We start from the raw sequence: 19,214 nt of genomic DNA on the forward strand, positions 1-19,214 counted from the left end.
TAAACACTGTGAAGGACCTGCTATGCAGGGACTTGTAACGAAATGGGCAACCAGTAGAGAACTGTCGGTGGACTCTGACCTCATTACAGGGAGCCTTGGGAAGGTACACGCTAGTACAATCTCGGCCAATCTAAGGGAGACACATATGAAATTTATCCATCAGTCTTACATTACACCTGGCATTCGAGCTAGATGGGTCCCGGGGGCGGAGAACATCTGTAATAAGTGTAGGTACCCATCCCCAGACTGGATTCACTTGCTGTGGGACTGCCCTAAGTTGAGAGGATTCTGGTTTAGAGTTTCTTATTGGTTGGCAAAAGTAACAAATCAACAGGTGACTCTCACAGCACAACATGTCATATTTTTGATACCCAAGGACAGAATTTATAAGTTTGACATTTTTATCACCACTGTCTTAATGCTTGCTAGGACGGTCATTCTAAAGGGGTGGGCTAGCAATAGAGCACCTCCATTCAAGCAGCTGCTTGGCAGGGTACACACCCAAATGTTGACTGAGCAGGCGGATACAAAAGGGGATCCGGAGAAAAGAGTCAGGAAATGTATCCACAAGTGGGAGGCTTATCTCCTATTTCTTTCACCTAGAGTAAGAGACGGTGTTATATACCCATTTAGAAATAGCCTTTTTATCTTAAGTGAGAACCTCCGAGGTAAATGGTGCCTACAGACTGACTGACTTGTCTCGGTTATGTGTGAATACTGGAAGCCTTGACATTTGTACAATCACTGGATGTTGCTGCTCAGTCTGTGGGGGGCGAGTCGGAGGGCCCGGGTAAGTGCTAATGTTATTCTTTGTGAATTGTCTGTTAATATTTTTGTTTTGTCTTTTGGTTGTTTACCTGGAAAAATGAAAATTGTGTGGACAGTTTGATTCCCTGCCTCAGCAGGATGAAATCATCCTTTACATCATCAGTTACTATGATGGACTTGGCGAATCTTACAAGTGCTTTGGCATTTCTTATTGTTAAACTTGTCATGTATATGGTGGATCATTTTGTCCTCACTATTTATAAATAAAGTTATTAAAAAAAAATAATAATTACAAAATTACCTGTAAAATAAATCCTAACCTAAGTTACAATTAAACCTAACACTACACTATCAATAAATAAATTAAATACAATACCTACAATGATCTACAATTAAACCTAACACTACACTATCAATAAATAAATTAAATAAAATATCTACAAATAAATACAATTAAACCTAACACTACACTATCAATAAATAAATTAAATAAAATACCTACAAATAAATACAATGAAATAAACTAACTAAAGTACAAAAAATAAAAAAAGCTAAGTTACAAAAAATAAAAAAATATTTACAAACATTAGAAAAATATTACAACAATTTTAAACTAATTACACCTACTCTAAGCCCCCTAATAAAATAACAAAGACCCCCAAAATAAAAAAATGCCCTACCCTATTCTAAATTTAAAAAGTTCAAAGCTCTTTTACCTTACCAGCCCTGAAAAGGGCCCTTTGCGGGGCATGCCCCAAAGAATTCAGCTCTTTTGCCTGTAAAAAAAACACATACAATACCCGCGCCAACATTACAACCCACCACCCACATACCCCTAATCTAACCCAAACCCCCCTTAAATAAACCTAACACTAAGCCCCTGAAGATCTTCCTACCTTATCTTCACCTCGCCGGGTATCACACCGATCCGTCCTGGCTCCGATGTCTTGATCCAAGCCCAAGCGGGGGGCTGAAGATGTCCATGATCCGGCTGAAGTCTTCTATCAACGGCATCTTCAATCTTCTTTCTTCCGGAGCCATCATCTTCCAGCCGACGCGGATCCAACCTCTTCTACCGACGCCTACTCGCCGAATGACGGTTCCTTTAAATGACGTCATCCAAGATGGCGTCGGTCGAATTCCGATTGGCTGATAGGATTCTATCAGCCAATCGGAATTAAGGTAGGAAAATTCTGATTGGCTGATGGAATCAGCCAATCAGAATCAAGTTCAATCCGATTGGCTGATCCGATCAGCCAATCAGATTGAGCTTGCATTGTATTAGCTGATCGGAACAGCCAATAGAATGCAAGCTCAATCTGATTGGCTGATCGGATAAGCCAATCGGATTGAACTTGATTCTGATTGGCTGATTCCATCAGCCAATCAGAATTTTCCTACCTTAATTCCGATTGGCTGATAGAATCCTATCAGCCAATCGGAATTCGACGGACGCCATCGTGGATGACGTGATTTAAAGGAACTGTCATTCGGCGAGTAGGCGTCGGTAGAAGAGGTTGGATCCGCGTCGGCTGGAAGATGATGGCTCCGGAAGAAAGAAGATTGAAGATGCCGTTGATAGAAGACTTCAGCCGGATCATGGACCTCTTCAGCTCCCGCTTGGATGAAGACTTCAGCCGGATCATGGACATCTTCAGCCCCCCGCTTGGGTTTGGATCAAGACATCGGAGCCAGGACGGATCGGTGTGATACCCGGCAAGATATTCAGGGGCTTAGTGTTAGGTTTATATAAGGGGGGTTTGGGTTAGATTAGGGGTATGTGGGTGGTGGGTTGTAATGTTGTGGGGGGTATTGTATGTGTTTTTTTTACAGGCAAAAGAGCTGAATTCTTTGGGGCATGCCCCGCAAAGGGCCCTTTTCAGGGCTGGTGAGGTAAAAGAGCTTTGAACTTTTTTAATTTAGAATAGGGTAGGGCATTTTTTTATTTTGGGGGTCTTTGTTATTTTATTAGAGGGCTTAGAGTAGGTGTAATTAGTTTAAAATTGTTGTAATATTTTTCTAATGTTTGTAAATATTTTTTTATTTTTTGTAACTTAGTTCTTTTTTATTTTTTGTACTTTAGTTAGTTATTGATAGTGTAGTGTTAGGTTTAATTGTAGATAATTGTAGGTATTGTATTTAATTAATTTATTGATAGTGTAGTGTTAGGTTTAATTGTAACATAGGTTAGGATTTATTTTACAGGTAATTTTGAAATTATTTTAACTAGGTAACTATTTAATAGCTATTGTACCTGGTTAAAATAATTACAAAGTTGCCTGTAAAATAAATATTAATCCTAAAATAGCTACAATATAATTATAATTTATATTGTAGCTATATTAGGGTTTATTTTACAGGTAAGTATTTAGCTTTAAATAGGAATAATTTATTTAATAAGAGTTGATTTATTTTGTTAGATTTAAATTATATTTAACTTAGGGGGGTGTTAGGGTTAGGGTTAGACTTAGCTTTAGGGGTTAATACATTTATTATAGTAGCGGTGAGCTCCGGTCGGCAGATTAGGGGTTAATGCTTGAAGTTAGGTGTCGGTGATGTTAGGGAGGGCAGATTAGGGGTTAATACTATTTATTATAGGGTTATTGAGGCGGGAGTGAGGCGGATTAGGGGTTAATAACTTTATTATAGTAGCGGTGCGGTCCGCTCGGCAGATTAGGGGTTAATAAGTGTAGGTAGGTGGCGGCGACGTTGGGGGGGGCAGATTAGAGGTTAATAAATATAATATAGGTGTCGGCGGTATTAGGGGCAGCAGATTAGGGGTACATAGGGATAACGTAGCTGGCGGCGGTGTACGGAGTGGCAGATTAGGGGTTAAAAAATTTAATAGAGTGGCGGCAATGTGGGGGGACCTCTGTTTAGGGGTACATAGGTAGTTTATGGGTGTTAGTGTACTTTAGAGCACAGTAGTTAAGAGCTTTATAAACCGGCGTTAGCCCAGAAAGCTCTTAACTCCTGTTTTTTTTCTGCGGCTGGAGTTTTGTCGTTGGATTTCTAACGCTCACTTCAGCCACGACTCTAAATACCGGCGTTAGAAAGATCCCATTCAAAAGATAGGATACGCAAATGGCGTAGGGGGATCTGCGGTATGGAAAAATCGCGGCTGTAAAGTGAGCGTTAGACCCTTTCCTGACTGACTCCAAATACCAGAGGGCGGTAAAAAACAGCCTTAGGAGCCTCTAACGCTGGTTTTGATGGCTACCGCCCAACTCTAAATCTAGCCGAATGTGTCTATGCCCCATCCAAGTGAGCGTAAGAGATCTAGGTTGGAAAATTATCCCTCTATAGTTACCTTCTCACTCTGGTTTTATAAAGTCTAGACCCTCTAGGGATATTCTGACAGATTCAGATTTATCTTCTGAGGGTGACTATATCTCGGATGAAGCAGGCCAGGGACACGTTCTTAACCCAACAACATCTCAAGTTTGACATACATAGGCAGGGTAGATACTTTCGCCAGGGTAATAAATCTGGTAAACTGCTGGCCAAACTGGTCCACTCTTACCGCCCCAAATCTTATATAGCGGCTATAAACTCCCAGTCCAAACTGACTTCAAACAATAAAGACATTATGACGGAATTTGTAAAGTACTACAGGGAACTATACACTAGTCAGACAATAGATCATGAGGCAAAATTGAGGTTCTGGGGCTCGGTGCAGCTACCCACTATCTCTGAGGAGCAAAAATCGGCCCTTAATGCCCCGATCCATGTGCAGGAGGTTATCATGGCCATACGAAACAGCAAATTAGGGAAGGCCCCAGGCCCGGATGGGCTGCCCTCTGAGTATTTTAAGCTTTTGAGTGGGGAAATAGCTCCCACCTTAGCCTCTCTTTTTTCAGCATACCTGGAAGGGGCGTCGCGACTGGATAAGCATTTCTCAGAAGCGAACATTTGCTTGATTCCTAAACCTGACAGGGATAACACCCAGACCTCATCATATCGCCCAATCTCCCTTCTTAATGGGGATTACAAACTTTTGACAAAGATCCTGGCTGACCGTCTAGCAAAGGTCTTGCCGTCTGTTGTACACATGGACCAGACAGGCTTTGTAAAAGGGAGGTCCTCGGTGCTTAATATCCGGAAAGTTCTAGCCATTTCATCACATTATTGGTATAATGCAACATCACAAACCCCTTCCAATCTGCCAGATGCGTGCCTTTTGGCACTTGACGTGGAAAAGGCATTTGATCAGATAGAGTGGGATCATTTGCACACTTCCCTGTAACAATTCGGAATTTCGGGATGCTTTGCTGACTTCCTCCGTACACTGTATCAGACCCCTATGGCATCCCTCACCTCATAGTCAATGGAGAGCTTTCCCCCTCTTTTACACTTCAGAGGGGAACTAGGCAGGGCTGTCCCCTTTCCCCCCTGTTGTTTGATCTGGCCATAGAACCCCTGGCCTCATATATAAGACAACATTGTACAGGACTTGATGTGCTTGGGCATAAATATCATCTCTCATTATACGTAGATGATCTACTCCTGTTTGTAGGTGACCCTCGTAATAACCTTCAGCCCCTCCTAGATATCATCAAACTATTTGGGTCCTTTTCGGGGTATAAAATCAATGTTGATAAATCGGAGGTAACCTGGTTGCAGAACCTCGGTGACACCACACTATCAGGCAGTGGCCTCAGGGTTACAGAGGGATCTTTTAAATATCTTGGGATCCTTTTACACATTGATCCCACGAAACTATACCATCTCAACCTCACAGGAGTCATTGCAAACATCAAACAATTGTTGTCAGGTTGGACAAGGCTCCCCTTGTCCCTGTCGGGGAGGGTTCAGCTTTTTAAGATGATCGCCCTTCCTAAGCTCCTCTATCCGCTACAGATGTTGCCTCTTCTTTTGACGCGCAAGGACGCTGCTTCTCTCCAGGCCTCATTAGGTCGCTTTATATGGCAAGGGAAAAAACATAGGATAAGTAAAAAGTATCTATTTATGTCCTCGAGTAAGGGTGGACTTCGCCTTCCAAACATTATCTGGTTTAACTGGTCTACATTGTCTAAGATTGTCTTGGACTGGATGGTAGGGAATGCATATTTCACCGTCCCTGAGTTAGAGGGTGGTCTTGTTAGGCCATTGCATTTAGCTTTCTTGCCCCACTCACCTCTCAAATCGCTTCCCCCATCCATACAATCTCATATATTATTCAAAGATCCTCTGAGGGCGTGGTCCGGGATTTGTAAACTATGGGGGACACAACATCTAGTGACTAAATATTTGCCGATTCAGGGCAATTTACAGTTCCTCCCTGGTTACACGACTGAAGTGTTTGCTACATGGCACCACCAACATCTTACAAGGCTTCACCAACTTTTTAACCCACTCACTTTAGATATCACACCCTTTTCTGAATTGCAGAGTTCGCACGATCTCCCGGGGACACATAGGTTTGCGTATTTTCAATGCAGGCACTATCTTTATAAACTGATCTCAGACAAGCTATTGACTACCGAGCCTTCCAATATTGATAAATTGTGTGCTCTGGCTAAGCAGGGCTCTTATAAGATATCGCACACTTATGACCTATTACTTAAACACTGTGAAGGACCTGCTATGCAGGGACTTGTAACGAAATGGGCAACCAGTAGAGAACTGTCGGTGGACTCTGACCTCATTACAGGGAGCCTTGGGAAGGTACACGCTAGTACAATCTCGGCCAATCTAAGGGAGACACATATGAAATTTATCCATCAGTCTTACATTACACCTGGCATTCGAGCTAGATGGGTCCCGGGGGCGGAGAACATCTGTAATAAGTGTAGGTACCCATCCCCAGACTGGATTCACTTGCTGTGGGACTGCCCTAAGTTGAGAGGATTCTGGTTTAGAGTTTCTTATTGGTTGGCAAAAGTAACAAATCAACAGGTGACTCTCACAGCACAACATGTCATATTTTTGATACCCAAGGACAGAATTTATAAGTTTGACATTTTTATCACCACTGTCTTAATGCTTGCTAGGACGGTCATTCTAAAGGGGTGGGCTAGCAATAGAGCACCTCCATTCAAGCAGCTGCTTGGCAGGGTACACACCCAAATGTTGACTGAGCAGGCGGATACAAAAGGGGATCCGGAGAAAAGAGTCAGGAAATGTATCCACAAGTGGGAGGCTTATCTCCTATTTCTTTCACCTAGAGTAAGAGACGGTGTTATATACCCATTTAGAAATAGCCTTTTTATCTTAAGTGAGAACCTCCGAGGTAAATGGTGCCTACAGACTGACTGACTTGTCTCGCTTATGTGTGAATACTGGAAGCCTTGACATTTGTACAATCACTGGATGTTGCTGCTCAGTCTGTGGGGGGCGAGTCGGAGGGCCCGGGTAAGTGCTAATGTTATTCTTTGTGAATTGTCTGTTAATATTTTTGTTTTGTCTTTTGGTTGTTTACCTGGAAAAATGAAAATTGTGTGGACAGTTTGATTCCCTGCCTCAGCAGGATGAAATCATCCTTTACATCATCAGTTACTATGATGGACTTGGCGAATCTTACAAGTGCTTTGGCATTTCTTATTGTTAAACTTGTCATGTATATGGTGGATCATTTTGTCCTCACTATTTATAAATAAAGTTATTAAAAAAAAAAATAATTACAAAATTACCTGTAAAATAAATCCTAACCTAAGTTACAATTAAACCTAACACTACACTATCAATAAATAAATTAAATACAATACCTACAATGATCTACAATTAAACCTAACACTACACTATCAATAAATAAATTAAATAAAATACCTACAAATAAATACAATGAAATAAACTAACTAAAGTACAAAAAATAAAAAAAGCTAAGTTACAAAAAATAAAAAAATATTTACAAACATTAGAAAAATATTACAACAATTTTAAACTAATTACACCTACTCTAAGCCCCCTAATAAAATAACAAAGACCCTCAAAATAAAAAAATGCCCTACCCTATTCTAAATTTAAAAAGTTCAAAGCTCTTTTACCTTACCAGCCCTGAAAAGGGCCTTTTGCGGGGCATGTCCCAAAGAATTCAGCTCTTTTGCCTGTAAAAAAAACACATACAATAACCGCGCCAACATTACAACCCACCACCCACATACCCCTAATCTAACCCAAACCCCCCTTAAATAAACCTAACACTAAGCCCCTGAAGATCTTCCTACCTTATCTTCACCTCGCCGGGTATCACACCGATCCGTCCTGGCTCCGATGTCTTGATCCAAGCCCAAGCGGGGGGCTGAAGATGTCCATGATCCGGCTGAAGTCTTCATCCAAGCGGGAGCTGAAGAGGTCCATGATCCGGCTGAAGTCTTCTATCAACGGCATCTTCAATCTTCTTTCTTCCGGAGCCATCATCTTCCAGCCGACGCGGATCCAACCTCTTCTACCGACGCCTACTCGCCGAATGACGGTTCCTTTAAATGACGTCATCCAAGATGGCGTCGGTCGAATTCCGATTGGCTGATAGGATTCTATCAGCCAATCGGAATTAAGGTAGGAAAATTCTGATTGGCTGATGGAATCAGCCAATCAGAATCAAGTTCAATCCGATTGGCTGATCCGATCAGCCAATCAGATTGAGCTTGCATTGTATTAGCTGATCGGAACAGCCAATAGAATGCAAGCTCAATCTGATTGGCTGATCGGATCAGCCAATCGGATTGAACTTGATTCTGATTGGCTGATTCCATCAGCCAATCAGAATTTTCCTACCTTAATTCCGATTGGCTGATAGAATCCTATCAGCCAATCGGAATTCGACGGACGCCATCGTGGATGACGTGATTTAAAGGAACTGTCATTCGGCGAGTAGGCGTCGTTAGAAGAGGTTGGATCCGCGTCGGCTGGAAGATGATGGCTCCGGAAGAAAGAAGATTGAAGATGCCGTTGATAGAAGACTTCAGCCGGATCATGGACCTCTTCAGCTCCCGCTTGGATGAAGACTTCAGCCGGATCATGGACATCTTCAGCCCCCCGCTTGGGCTTGGATCAAGACATCGGAGCCAGGACGGATCGGTGTGATACCCGGCAAGATCTTCAGGGGCTTAGTGTTAGGTTTATTTAAGGGGGGTTTGGGTTAGATTAGGGGTATGTGGGTGGTGGGTTGTAATGTTGTGGGGGGTATTGTATGTGTTTTTTTTACAGGCAAAAGAGCTGAATTCTTTGGGGCATGCCCCGCAAAGGGCCCTTTTCAGGGCTGGTGAGGTAAAAGAGCTTTGAACTTTAATTTAGAATAGGGTAGGGCATTTTTTTATTTTGGGGGTCTTTGTTATTTTATTAGGGGGCTTAGAGTAGGTGTAATTAGTTTAAAATTGTTGTAATATTTTTCTAATGTTTGTAAATATTTTTTTATTTTTTGTAACTTAGTTCTTTTTTATTTTTTGTACTTTAGTTAGTTATTGATAGTGTAGTGTTAGGTTTAATTGTAGATAATTGTAGGTATTGTATTTAATTAATTTATTGATAGTGTAGTGTTAGGTTTAATTGTAACATAGGTTAGGATTTATTTTACAGGTAATTTTGAAATTATTTTAACTAGGTAACTATTTAATAGCTATTGTACCTGGTTAAAATAATTACAAAGTTGCCTGTAAAATAAATATTAATCCTAAAATAGCTACAATATAATTATAATTTATATTGTAGCTATATTAGGGTTTATTTTACAGGTAAGTATTTAGCTTTAAATAGGAATCATTTATTTAATAAGAGTTGATTTATTTTGTTAGATTTAAATTATATTTAACTTAGGGGGGTGTTAGGGTTAGGGTTAGACTTAGCTTTAGGGGTTAATACATTTATTATAGTAGCGGTGAGCTCCGGTCGGCAGATTAGGGGTTAATGCTTGAAGTTAGGTGTCGGCGATGTTAGGGAGGGCAGATTAGGGGTTAATACTATTTATTATAGGGTTATTGAGGCGGGAGTGAGGCGGATTAGGGGTTAATAACTTTATTATAGTAGCGATGCGGTCCGCTCGGCAGATTAGGGGTTAATAAGTGTAGGTAGGTGGCGGCGACGTTGGGGGGGGCAGATTAGAGGTTAATAAATATAATATAGGTGTCAGCGGTATTAGGGGCAGCAGATTAGGGGTACATAGGGATAACGTAGCTGGCGGCGGTGTACGGAGTGGCAGATTAGGGGTTAAAAAATTTAATAGAGTGGCGGCAATGTGGGGGGACCTCGGTTTAGGGGTACATAGGTAGTTTATGGGTGTTAGTGTACTTTAGAGCACAGTAGTTAAGAGCTTTATAAACCGGCGTTAGCCCAGAAAGCTCTTAACTCCTGTTTTTTTTCTGCGGCTGGAGTTTTGTTGTTGGATTTCTAATGCTCACTTCAGCCACGACTCTAAATACCGGCGTTAGAAAGATCCCATTGAAAAGATAGGATATGCAAATGGCGTAGGGGGATCTGCGGTATGGAAAAGTCGCGGCTGTAAAGTGAGCGTTAGACCCTTTCCTGACTGACTCCAAATACCAGAGGGCGGTAAAAAACAGCGTTAGGAGCCTCTAACGCTGGTTTTGATGGCTACCGCCCAACTCTAAATCTAGCCGAATGTGTCTATGCCCCATCCAAGTGAGCGTAAGAGATCTAGGTTGGAAAATTATCCCTCTATAGTTACCTTCTCACTCTGGTTTTATAAAGTCTAGACCCTCTAGGGATATTCTGACAGATTCAGATTTATCTTCTGAGGGTGACTATATCTCGGATGATCAAGAGTCTATCTCTGAACCAGATTTAGATTATTCCTCTTTCATGTTTAAATTGGAACATCTCCATACATACACAAGTATTCGAGATCTAGAACTCAGTAAACCATCCTTTTCCTTTGGAGGAGTGAAGACAGGGGTTTTACTTATACTGTTCATTGATCCCAAAAACAAGGGCAATTTCCGGCCTATTCAGGATTTAAAGTCACTGAACAAATTTCTCATAGTCCCAACCTTCAAAATGATAATGATCAGAACTATTCTTCCTCTTGTTCAGCAAGGACAGTTTATGACTACAATAGATTTAAAGGATGTCTACCTTCATATTCAAATTCACAAAGATCATTTAAATCTTCAGATTTGCTTTTTTGGACAAACATTTTCAGTTTGTTGCTCTTCGGTTTGGTCTGGCTACTGCTACCAAAATTTTCACAAAGGTTCTGGGAACCCTTTTATTCGTTATCAAGGCAAATCTGTAGCTCCATACCTGGATGATATATTGGTTCAGACTTCATCTTTATCTTCTGCAATCTCTCATACTAACAAACTTTTACAATTTCTTCAACAGCATAAGGGCTAGATTACAAGTGGAGTGCTAAATTATTGTGCGCGATAATTAACCAACCATTACAAGTGGCTGGTTATTGCTACAGCAAGCTTGCGGTGGCAATTAGCCCCCTGAAAATTAACCAGAGATTTGATCTCTGGTTAATTTTCTAAAAGTGCCCCAAAAGCCCTCAAAATAGAGGGCATTATAGTTTTGAATTTTTTTTAAAAAAAATAACTGCACTAGGCAGTTTTGGGATATTAATGTTGGTGGGAGTGGGGTGTCAGAAAAAAAACAGCACTGAAAAGTGCCTTTACATTGTGGTCTATAAGAACTGTGTGTTCCCATAGACCGCAATGTAAATATATATGTACACATATTAACACATAAATATATATGTATATGTTCATATAAATATTTAAAAATGCTGCGCTACTTACTTCTCTTTGCTGCACGAAGTTCTAGGAGCCTATGGAAGCACTCCTGTGAGTGCAATGCTTCCTAACAATGCGATTTACTTTTAATACCAGCGCAATTATCGTGAGCTGGTATTACAAAGTGGAATGCTAATATCGCTTGCACGCAAGTGATATTTACCGCTCCACTTGTAATCTAGCCCAAAATGTTTCAAAGAGTTCTCTAATTCCTCAGACCAGAGTGTCTTTCTATGTGTGATCATCCACTCTGTTTCTATGATTCTTTCTCTAACATATCAGTGAAAATTAAAGTTACAGTCCATTTGTTCCAAGCTTCAATCATCTCCAAATTCTACAGTAGCTCTCTGTATTGAAGTGCTAGGTTTTATGATTGCATCATCAGATACCATTCCTTTTGCTTGGTTCCACAGGAGACCTCTTCAACTTTGCATGGATCCATGGTGCAATAATTACAATCATTTTACATGGATCCATGGTGCAAGAATTACAATTTTTTTTTCTCAGGACATTCTCTTTCTTGGTGGATATATCACCAGTCCATCTCTCTAGGCAGGCCTGCCCTTTGGGCAGGGCAAGAGGGGTGCCTGCTCAGAGCCCCACTATTTGGAGGCCCCCACAATGTCAGAGATGAGGGTATGAGAAGGTGCATTTTACATCCTGTATTTAGTTTATGAAGAAGTGTTTATGGTATTAGGAGGTCACAAATAACAATGAGAAAATTTCCCAAACTGATACTAGTGTGTCTCTACAAATGTAATGTTCCAAACCAAATCCGTGGAGTCTTCAATAAATCACAAAGGTCAATTTACTTGTAGCGGTAATTGCCCCAGCAGGTCTACACAGCAACCACCCCCAGTAGTGAGGAACAAAGGGCATCCACCATCGCAGAATAGAGTGAAGCAAACTCACCCATCTGCAGATATCCTCTACGGTTATGGACGATTAACTGCTCCAAAGCTGTACAAGGTATGCGCTGATAGAGATCCTCCGCTTGGCGTGTAACGCCGCTGATGTTTCTCTGTTTCAAGCGTCCCGGCGCCTAGGCATGACGTCCAAACTGGGGGTGTGTGTGAAGCTGCGAGCCCATTGGCTGAACCGCTCCATAGTGAATCCTTCGTGTCAAGATGATCTGCTTCCAAACTGAAGCAATTTACACCTAGTAGGTAGGAACGGGGGTTTAAACAGAAAGAGGCTGCAAAGAGGATTCCTTGTAATCCAATGTATAAGTAGCAGGAAAAGAAGAGTGCAACCTCATCCGGTAAAAAAGTTCATCTTTATTATTTAAGGTACATGGATAAAATTCCAGCAGCAGCAGGAAACATAGAACAGGGATGAAAAGGTCTGACTAGTTTCGGCTATTCAGCTGTAATCGTAAACCATTCAGCCGTAATCGTAAACCAGGTTTACGATTACGGCTGAATAGCCGAAACTAGTCAGACCTTTTCATCCCTGTTCTATGTTTCCTGCTGCTGCTGGAATTTTATCCATGTACCTTAAATAATAAAGATGAACTTTTTTTTACCGGATGAGGTTGCGCTCTTCTTTTCCTGGTATTAGGAGGTGTAACATATAGTGTTATTCATTATATAGGTAACACTGAATATTGGGACAGGGTGGGCCATACAGGGGGCAGGGTATACAGGGAAGAGGAATAAGGGTGCTGGGGTCCCACAAATTTGTCTCGCCCAGGGCCCCGCAAATCCTAACGGTGGACCTGTCTCTAGGGGCGTCTTTTCTTCGTCTAACCTAGACAATAATAGCAACAGATGCAAGCCTGTCTGGTTGGTGCGCAGTGTGGGATTCAAGGAGGGTGGGAGGAGTTTGGTTACCTCAAGAGGCAAGTATACCAATAAATGTATTGGCTCTCCAGAGCTGGCCCCCATCTGAAGGAAGAGTTTCATCTTTGCTTTCAGTCAGATAATGTCATGACTGGGGCATATATCAATCATCAGGGAGCAACACACAGTTCTCTAGCAATGAAAAAGGTATCTCGAATACTCCAGTAGGTTAAGAGCAATTGGTGTATAATTTCTGCAATTCACATTCCAGGTGTGAACAACTGCGAAGCGGGTTATCTAAAACATAAATTTCTTTAGCCAGGGAAATGGTCTCTTTACTCAGATGTCTTCAAGATAGTCTGGAGAGAGGGCCTTCGAGAGGTGGTACCAGACCCTTTAAAACCTATGTTACTAAAAGCAGCTGCCATTCTTAGCACTCCTTACTCTGTCAGAAAGCAGCAGGAGCGCTAAGGTGCCGGGCTCCCAGTATAGGCACGTAAATGAAGAGAAGCAGAGCGCATAGCAGAGGTCTTCCAGGCGGTAAGGGTTAAAGAAACAGGGACAGTCTAGTTTAAATTAAACTTTATGATTCAGATAGGGCATGCAATTTTAAAGAACTTTCCTATTTACTTTTATCATCAAATTTGCATTATTCAATCCTTGTTGAACGCTAAACCTAGGTAGGCCCATATGCTAATTTCTAAGCCCTTGAAGGTCACATCGTATTTCAGTGCATTTTGAGGTTTTCACAGCTAGACAGCACTAGTTCATGTGTGCCATATAGATAACTGTGCTCTCTCCCGTAGAGTTATTTATGAGTCAGCACTGATTGGCTAAAGTGCAAGTCTGTCAAAAGAACTGAAATAAGGGGAGAGTCTGCAGGTAATCACAGAGGTAAAAAACATAATTTATGTAAGAACTTACCTGATAAATTCATTTCTTTCATATTAACAAGAGTCCATGAGCTAGTGACGTATGGGATATACATTCCTACCAGGAGGGGCAAAGTTTCCCAAACCTTAAAATGCCTATAAATACACCCCTCACCACACCCACAAATCAGTTTAACGAATAGCCAAGAAGTGGGGTGATAAGAAAAAAAGTGCGAAGCATATAAAATAAGGAATTGGAATAATTGTGCTTTATACAAAAAAATCATAACCACCACAAAAAAGGGTGGGCCTCATGGACTCTTGTTAATATGAAAGAAATGAATTTATCAGGTAAGTTCTTACATAAATTATGTTTTCTTTCATGTAATTAACAAGAGTCCATGAGCTAGTGACGTATGGGATAATGACTACCCAAGATGTGGATCTTTCCACACAAGAGTCACTAGAGAGGGAGGGATAAAATAAAGACAGCCAATTCCTGCTGAAAATAATCCACACCCAAAATAAAGTTTAACAAAAAACATAAGCAGAAGATTCAAACTGAAATCGCTGCCTGAAGAACTTTTCTACCAAAAACTGCTTCAGAAGAAGAAAATACATCAAAATGGTAGAATTTAGTAAAAGTATGCAAAGAGGACCAAGTTGCTGCTTTGCAGATCTGGTCAACCGAAGCTTCATTCCTAAACGCCCAGGAAGTAGATACTGACCTAGTAGAATGAGCTGTAATTCTCTGAGGCGGAATTTTACCCGACTCAACATAGGCAAGATGAATTAAAGATTTCAACCAAGATGCCAAAGAAATGGCAGAAGCTTTCTGGCCTTTCCTAGAGCCGGAAAAGATAACAAATAGACTAGAAGTCTTACGGAAAGATTTCGTAGCTTCAACATAATATTTCAAAGCTCTAACAACATCCAAAGAATGCAATGATTTCTCCTTAGAATTCTTAGGATTAGGACATAATGAAGTGTTACAAACTGCTGTGGGCAACGCTAGCCACTGCACAGCGTCCCTACCTACAGCAGCATGGAGCTGACAAGATACTGGTCAGAACCCTGTGAAGAGCACCTCAACCTGATCCGTCGCTATGAGGGCGCGGATTTCGTTCCAGAGGTAAAGAGGCGGCTAGTCCGATATGGTCCAGACCCTGCGCAGGAGGTAGTCAGTCGCCTCATCCGGGAATTGGCTACTGAGAACGAAGCAGCACGAGCCTTTGAGCGCCAACTGTGGAGTTTGAGGGTATGGACACCTGGTCTCTCTCCCCAGCCGCAGCATGTTCCACAGGGAGAGGAGAGCAGCGACCTCCCTCCCCAGCGGCAGTATACCGTGCAGAGGAAAGAGACAACCAGTCCCCTTCCCCAGCCAGAGATACCAGAGGCAGCAGGCCTCATAGACTGGTCCTGGGAGGACCCCCAGCAGGCAGGTGGAGATGGGACCGCAGTCTCTCTACCGGCCCTACAGGGATGCTGGGCAGGCGGCCCAGATCCCCAGCGACAGACCCAGCTACAGGGAGGGGAGAGCATCGACCTCCCTCCCCAGCCGGAGTGTGCCTTCCAGGGAGAGGAGACAACCGGTCTCTCTCCCCAGCCGCAGCATGTTCCACAGGAAGCGGAGAGCATCGACCTCCCTTCCCAACGGCCACCGGAGTATCAGGAGGAGGAGGTAAGCCAATCTCCCCCTCCCCAGCTAACTCCTAACTTGGGCCCAGGGTTAACAGTGGAGATGTTAACCCCCACTGACCCCCACGTTCCCTTTGCCACCGGGCAGGACTATGCCCCAATTCCCCCAGCAGAAGAGCTGGCATCAGAACAGAGCGCTGCTGGCCTCTGCCCTACAGACCCCCTTGTTACAGGACTGGCCTGCAAACCCCTCACCCCAGCAGAAGCGCTGGCACCAGGGCAGAGTGCCGCTGGCCTCTGCCCCCCAAGTACCATCAGCTATTTGCCCAGCTGCGCCAGGAAGGCCGAGGATGCTGCACTTTCATCCTGCAACCTGGAACTTACAGGCCAGTACTACGTATTGTGGGGGGGCTACTTTGCTGCTAGCGATTATTTGTGGGTGGGTTGCGAGACTAACTTGGGCACTGACCGGCAGAAGGTCAGGTGCCTGGTTAGTCTCCCTCCAAAAGGGGAGATATGTTACAAACTGCTGTTTGTAACTGGCCCTTTAAATGAAAAATTGCCCTGCTTCCCTGGATTTTGGAGAAGCCTATTTGCCAGCCTCCTTCCACATGACTATGGCCCCTGGAAGATTGTGCCCCTGAGGACATATTGACTTTTGTTGGGTGTGTGTGGCCCTTTAAGAACCATCTGGGGACATATTGTGACTTTAATGAACAATGCCCCTTTAAGACTATGTCCCCAGACCTGTGAAATGACTTGTCCCTGGCTTTCTCCCACTTGGTTCAGTTTCATTGTGTGCCATTAAGAGTTAAATTTTGTTCAGCTTCAAGAAACCTATTCTAAATACAAGTCTGCTGGGATTAGCTCTAATTAGGTTTAGTGATCAACTTTCCCATTGTCTAATCAGACTAGTATTGATAAGGTGGACTGCATTGTTTTAGTGTGTGTAATGTTATCTGCTGAAGTAAATGTTGTGGCCTGTCAAAGGGAGTGTCTCTCTATCTAATATCAAATGTGTGATGGGGGATTTTATGCCTCCCCCTGAGAGTGTCCTGTTTGCATGTAACCTGAATAAAAGCAGGCTGTGTGCTCCAGCACATCAGACCTATTTTCTGTCCCTCTAACTTGCAGCTTTGACTCATGTTTGTAGGGGACAGCTTCAGCTAATATCACTACAGGGATTGCTGACTATGGTGCTGATGATTCTTTGGTGAGCGCTAGGAGCATCCTTTTCTACGGTCCAACTTCCAGCCAGCCTGGAGGCAACCGTAACATGAAGGAACCACAATTTCTCTACTAATGTTGTTGGAATTCACAACTTTAGGTAAAAATTCAAAAGAAGTTCGCAACACCGCCTTATCCTGATGAAAAATCAGAAAAGGAGACTCACACGAAAGAGCAGATAATTCAGAAACTCTTCTAGCAGAAGAGATGGCCAAAAGGAACAAAACTTTCCAAGAAAGTAATTTAATGTCCAATGAATGCATAGGTTCAAACGGAGGAGCTTGAAGAGCTCCCAGAACCAAATTCAAACTCCAAGGAGGAGAAATTGACTTAATGACAGGTTTTATACGAACCAAAGCTTGTACAAAACAATGAATATCAGGAAGAATAGCAATCTTTCTGTGAAAAAGAACAGAAAGAGCGGAGATTTGTCCTTTCAAAGAACTCGCGGACAAACCCTTATCTAAACCATCCTGAAGAAACTGTAAAATCCTCGGTATTCTAAAAGAATGCCAAGAAAAATGATGAAAAAGACACCAAGAAATATAAGTCTTCCAGACTCTATAATATATCTCTCGAGATACAGATTTACGAGCCTGTAACATAGTATTAATCACGGAGTCAGAGAAACCTCTATGACCAAGAATCAAGCGTTCAATCTCCATACCTTTAAATTTAAGGATTTCAGATCCGGATGGAAAAAAGGACCTTGAGACAGAAGGTCTGGTCTTAACGGAAGAGTCCATGGTTGGCAAGATGCCATCCGGACAAGATCCGCATACCAAAACCTGTGAGGCCATGCCGGAGCTATTAGCAGAACAAACGAGCATTCCCTCAGAATCTTGGAGATTACTCTTGGAAGAAGAACTAGAGGCGGAAAGATATAGGCAGGATGATACTTCCAAGGAAGTGATAATGCATCCACTGCCTCCGCCCGAGGATCCCGGGATCTGGACAGATACCTGGGAAGTTTCTTGTTTAGATGAGAGGCCATCAGATCTATCTCTGGGAACCCCCACATTTGAACAATCTGAAGAAATACCTCTGGGTGAAGAGACCATTCGCCCGGATGCAACGTTTGGCGACTGAGATAATCCGCTTCCCAATTGTCTACACCTGGGATATGAACCGCAGAGATTAGACAGGAGCTGGATTCCGCCCAAACCAAAATTCGAGATACTTCTTTCATAGCCAGAGGACTGTGAGTCCCTCCTTGATGATTGATGTATGCCACAGTTGTGACATTGTCTGTCTGAAAACAAATGAACGATTCTCTCTTCAGAAGAGGCCAAAACTGAAGAGCTCTGAAAACTGCACGGAGTTCCAAGATATTGATCGGTAATCTCACCTCCTGAGATTCCCAAACTCCTTGTGCCGTCAGAGATCCCCACACAGCTCCCCAACCTGTGAGACTTGCATCTGTTGAAATTACAGTCCAGGTCGGAAGAACAAAAGAAGCCCCCTGAATTAAACGATGGTGATCTGTCCACCACGTTAGAGAGTGCCGAACAATCGGTTTTAAAGATATTAATTGATATATCTTCGTGTAATCCCTGCACCATTGGTTCAGCATACAGAGCTGAAGAGGTCGCATGTGAAAACGAGCAAAGGGGATCGCGTCCGATGCAGCAGTCATAAGACCTAGAATTTCCATGCATAAGGCTACCGAAGGGAATGATTGAGACTGAAGGTTTCGACAGGCTGTAATCAATTTTAGACGTCTCTTGTCTGTTAAAGACAAAGTCATGGACACTGAATCTATCTGGAAACCCACAAAGGTTACCCTTGTTTGAGGAATCAAAGAACTTTTTGGTAAATTGATCCTCCAACCATGATCTTGAAGAAACAACACAAGTCGATTCGTATGAGACTCTGCTAAATGTAAAGACGGAGCAAGTACCAAGATATCGTCCAAATAAGGAAATACCACAATACCCTGTTCTCTGATTACAGACAGAAGGGCACCGAGAATCTTTGTGAAAATTCTTGGAGCTGTAGCAAGGCCAAACGGTAGAGCCACAAATTGGTAATGCTTGTCTAGAAAAGAGAATCTCAGGAACTGATAATGATCTGGATGAATCGGAATATGCAGATATGCATCCTGTAAATCTATTGTGGACATATAATTCCCTTGCTGAACAAAAGGCAATATAGTCCTTACAGTTACCATCTTGAACGTTGGTATCCTTACATAACGATTCAATAATTTTAGATCCAGAACTGGTCTGAAGGAATTC

The sequence above is a fragment of the Bombina bombina genome, chromosome 6, assembly GCF_027579735.1.
Source record: "Bombina bombina isolate aBomBom1 chromosome 6, aBomBom1.pri, whole genome shotgun sequence".
Lineage (NCBI taxonomy): Eukaryota > Metazoa > Chordata > Amphibia > Anura > Bombinatoridae > Bombina > Bombina bombina.